The following is a 5,168-nucleotide window of genomic DNA, read 5'->3' as shown; positions in this document are numbered from 1 at the left end:
GCTCTTCAGCTCAAGGCGAGCGCTCTACCACTTGAGCTACAGCGCCACTTCCGGTTTTCTAGTGGTTTATTGGAGATAGGAGTCTCACAGTCTTTCCTGCCCGGGCTGGCTTTGAACTGCGATCCTCAGATCTCAGCCTCCTGAGTAGCTAGGATTACAGGTGTGAGCCACCAGCGCCCGGCGGTCTTCCCATGTTTTATATACAATTTCTGTATTCTCCCCAGTGATGTTGACTTCCAGAATTAGATGGACAGAAAACACTGGAAAATGTTTTCTTGCATCTGTCCAGAAAGTCTTACAAGCAGATATTAATTTCTCCAGTGTATTTTTGTCATTCAGTATTGTTGCTTGTAAATTAAAATGTTTATATCTATTAATAGTTTGACTATTTTATCTTTACAAAAATGGCTCTTGGGACCTCTACTAATCCTCCTTGTTTTCAAGTCTAATTGGTATCATATACTGTCTTCCTATTTCTAGCATACTTGCATGTGAAAATACTTCACTGATAGATCGATTTAAACTATTTCTACATTCTTATATTGACATGATCTTCTTGATAAAGAACATGCAGTTGTAGCTGGTAGTTTAATTTCAGAGAGGAGTACACACAGACAGACAGACAGACAGACACACACACACACACAGTTTTTGGGACTGTGTGAAGGATACAGCAAACTAAGATGGTGGTCACTCAGCATCCCAGGAAACCTTAATCCAATCAGAAGTGAGAAAATCTAACACCAGGCTCCAGCTCTGTGCAGCTGGGTTTTTTCCCAATGTATCTGAACTGCTGAGTGACTTTCAACTTTTATTGTTTAGTTTTTCTACTTGGCCTTAGACCGTGATTGAGCTGTAAAAATGTACCCTATCATTGCTGAAGATTTCCACATTGAGATATTGCACTGTGTAATATAGATCACCATGTATTTTCTAAAAGAATATTCCCTGAAATCTATTGTTTTTCTAATGACTTAATAATGCAATGGTTCCTGCAATCTTTATAGGGAAAGTAGAATTGCATCCTGCTCCATGTCAGAGTTCTGTTGAGAAACAGAATCAACTGGACCTGTATAGCCATAAATAACATTCATTAATATTCATCATCAAAAATTCATTAGATTCCTGTATTTCAACAAAACACTGTGCCATATCCTTGATGTGACTGAGCTTGCTGGCACTGACCACAGCCCTGAGTGGTGCCCACCGGATTGCCTGCCATCACTCATGCAAATTTTCATGAAGAATCATACTTCACCACATTCACATCCCCTTCTGAGCCTCGCTTCCACTTGATGAACAGTTGCGAATAGATTAACTACCTGCCTCAAGTTTCCAACTTAGCCTTGGGCAACTCTAGAAGCACAGCACCATTGTCCTGTGTTTGAGAAACCACCTGAACGGCTTCCCTCTACAGGGACCGAGGTCTAGAGAGCCTTGGAAGGGAATGCAGGTGGGACAGGTGGCAAGCCCCATGCTCATCCAGAGAGGATGAAATGGTGAGAACAGGCCAGGGAGCTCATAGGATATTTAGTCTTCTGAATGCACTTCAGAGTTTCTTCAGCAGCAGGCTTTTTAGATGCCTTCTTGACATCTTTTTTTTTTTTTTACCTAATATGCAAACATAATTGGGGATGAGTGATCATTTAATGAAAGCAAGTATTATCCTATTCTCCAAGCTAGGCAGGGCATGCCTAAACCTGGCATTAACTAAGAGGATAACATATTGGTAAGGTCATTGAGCTAGATTTGGATTGGCCAGAATGTAGATTTTTAAGAATACTCATTGTAAGGCCATTTCAGTCAAGATCTCTGGAGCTCTGAGGTGATATCAGGGCCCAAAGGAACTAATCATGTCCAATGTTAAATGCTATCACAAGGTCAACACAAAGTATTCAGTGTAGAAAACCAATGGAGTCAGGAGAAAGCATATGGACAGGAAGACGGACTGCAGGACATAGAATGGCAAGCTCACGCTCATTTCTTCTCCAGTTCCCAAAGTAGATGGTGTAGACCTGGAAGATGTGTATTTGAGTGGTTGTAAGATTGATTCCTTTACATCAGCATTTAGCAATTGTCATCAATGTTTCTTTTACACTGTCTCTATGATACACTCAAAGACATTTTATTGTAAAGAGTCAAAGTGAATAACTAATTTAAAAATTGTCCAGGTGCCAGTGGCTCACGCCTATAATCCTACCTACTCAGGCGGCTGAGATCTGATGATTGTGGTTCAAAGCCAGCCTGGGCAGCAAATCCATGAGACTCACCTCCAATTAACCACCAGAAAACTGGGAGTGGTGCTGTGGCTCAAGTGGTAGAGCACTCGCCTTGAGCTGAAGAGCTCAGGGACAGAGCAGAGGCCCAGAGTTCAAGCCCCATGGCTGGCAAAAAAAAAAATCACCTTAATAAATCTTTAAAATAGTTATTTATATTTTTAGATCCTTAAGGTTACATGATTTATTTTAGAAACCAGTACTTTTAAAAAGGATCCACTTATTAAAAGTTATGGATAAGAATTATACTCATTAAAACAAGATGAATCTTAGTGCCTGCCAAGGGTTACAGCTGTTAATATTTGAGGGGAAGACTTCTCCTAAAGTTTTAAGTAAAACTTTCAATTAAGAAAATGGTAATAGGCCAGGATAACCTTTCTCCTAGCAAGTGTCATATCTAATTGCTTCTATTTTCTTCTGGTAAGACAGTGCTTGCTTATTATGTTTTACTAGTATGAATTAAATATTTGACTTGGTCTTATAAACCCAAAATTATTAGTTTAAAAATGTAATTATATAAGGGAACTCGAAGTGAGTTAACCACATGAATTTTAAAAAATCTTAACTGTAAGGTCCACTCCTGTATAGCGAGCAGACTCCACCCTCCTGGCAGCAAAGTCTCCACACAGTACCTGTGTTACCTAAGTGACTGGCACACCTGGAAGAGGTCACATCTGCATCTGCTGAGGTCACATCTGAATTTGATGTGGCCACACCTTTCTCCACCCCTACCCTACATAAAGCCTTGCCCAGGCCCAGATGCTCTCTTTCCCAGCCATGTGGAGGGCCAACATGGCCAGGTGCCAGCCTGAATGATGAATAAACCTACCCTTACCTGAACACCACGTGCATGGTGTGGTTCTTACTCAGCTACCTCTTTTTAAAAACGTAACATTAACTTTAAGAAAACAGAAAATTTTATCTGTATTTTAAAATGGACAAAAACTCAAAATATGGTCTCTTTGAGTCTACTAATAGAAATATTATTTTGATAGATACTTACAGATTCATAACATGTTTTATTTTTGTTGGAAATTATGTAATTTCTCAAAGCCAGTTTGTAAGAGAAAAATCATTCCCCATTTCTTTAGAAGTGGATTTAAATCCTCATTACCCTCTTAAACACTCCATTGCACACACCTGATTGCACAACTGTGTGATGCCTGGAATTGAATCTGGTACTTTTTACCTAGGCTATGAGGAATTCAATGACTTCTTATCTTTTCTGAGTCTCAATTTCTTCATTGGTAAAAAGAAAATAAGTCCTATCTTTGGATCGTTTGTTTAGGGCCTCATGTTAATGTCCATAAAGCTAGCTTTATGAGGCTAATAGAATAATACATGTTTGAGCAAAGCTCACTGCATCAATCAGTAAGTATGATTTACAACATGCTACAACAAAACCAGGGGTTAGTGGCTGATGCCTGTAGTCCCTAATACTTAGGAGGCTAAGATCTGAGGGTCCAGGTTTGAAGACCATCACAGGGAGACAAATTGGAGAGACTTGTATCTCTAACTAGTCAAAGTCAAAAGCAGAAATGTAGCTCGATGGCAAGAAGTCATTCATAAGTGAAATTGATGAGAGAGCAAAATGTAAGCCAGTTTCCTAATAGGGAACAATGGATGTCTTAGAAGCCATCCATGTAGCTTGAGGATTTATCAAAATCCAGTTATGTAAATAGTTCCACTGAGAACAAAACAAACCTATACCTGTAAAGAGCAATCATAATAGTATCACTGCTAAATTAATGCAGGGGCTCTAATTTTGTTTATGAAGTATATTTTAAGGGGCAATATATTGCCAAAGGAAATTCTGCCTCACTCAGACCTTTGTTTTACCTAAAGTGCTAGCAATTTTTTGTGTGTTTGTTACTGGGCTTGAACTTAGTAACTTGTATGCTTTCTCACCTTTTTTCACTTATGACTGATTTCTTACCCTTGAGCTTTACTTATGACTTTACTGTGTTTCTTCCTTAGCTCAATAATTAGTAAATAGTATTTGATGAATCAAATCTTACTAAATAAATAGGTGTCAAACAGAACTATTTGAACAGACATAAACAAACACTTTTGGGAAATTGTCTATGAATTGTGAAACTATGAAAATCTCAATATTTATCTCTGGTTTGGCTATTCTTGAATGAGTATCTGTACTACATCCAGAAAAACGGAGGATTCTCTGTACAGTAGAGGATTCTTATGTTTAACTGACATTTCTACTCCAGTGTTTGCATTTTCCCGTGTCCCTTCTCACACTAAAAAATCCAAAAGACATTTTTGCTTATTGCTTTAGAAAATAAAGCAGTAGGCTGACTTAGGGAACTACAGGAGTGACAGAGAAGTAAGAGAGAAGCCTTGAATATGAAGTATCTTCATGGATCTGTGCGAGAGACTTGGGCTCTAATCAAGGGCAAAAAGAGCTCATGAATATGTTGATGGATCCAAGGACAGAAGCTGTCCATGGTGTGTTTATTCCTCACCACAGAGAGTTCATGTCTCATGTAAAGCCACCTGAATGAGATTCGTGCCTACAATAAAGATGGAGGAGGCCTCAGTCCACTGAGTTTTAGTTTCTATCACCTTGGCAGCATCTGAGCTGCAAATGGAAACTAAATTCAAACTATGGGGAAGTCCTCTCCTGAGACATGAGTTCACTGAGCTCACTGTGACATGATTCCTTCCTAGAGAATTCAGGGCGAAGAATAAATTATGATCATCCATAGTTTTAAGCAAAGAATCTTCCCGAAGATAGACTATAAATAAGAAGAATAGAAAGAGAGACTGTTGTGCGTATATATTTTCTGTCAAAGGTCTCCGTTAGTATTATGCTCACCTCTGGTCCTCAGCTCCATCCAGACCTGGGCCCCCTCCCATTCCTGGAGTTCCCGCCAT

Source organism: Dipodomys ordii, unplaced genomic scaffold (genome assembly GCF_000151885.1).
Source record: "Dipodomys ordii isolate 6190 unplaced genomic scaffold, Dord_2.0 Scaffold4, whole genome shotgun sequence".
NCBI classification, from domain to species: domain Eukaryota; kingdom Metazoa; phylum Chordata; class Mammalia; order Rodentia; family Heteromyidae; genus Dipodomys; species Dipodomys ordii.
Note: the sequence above shows the minus strand (reverse complement) of the source record.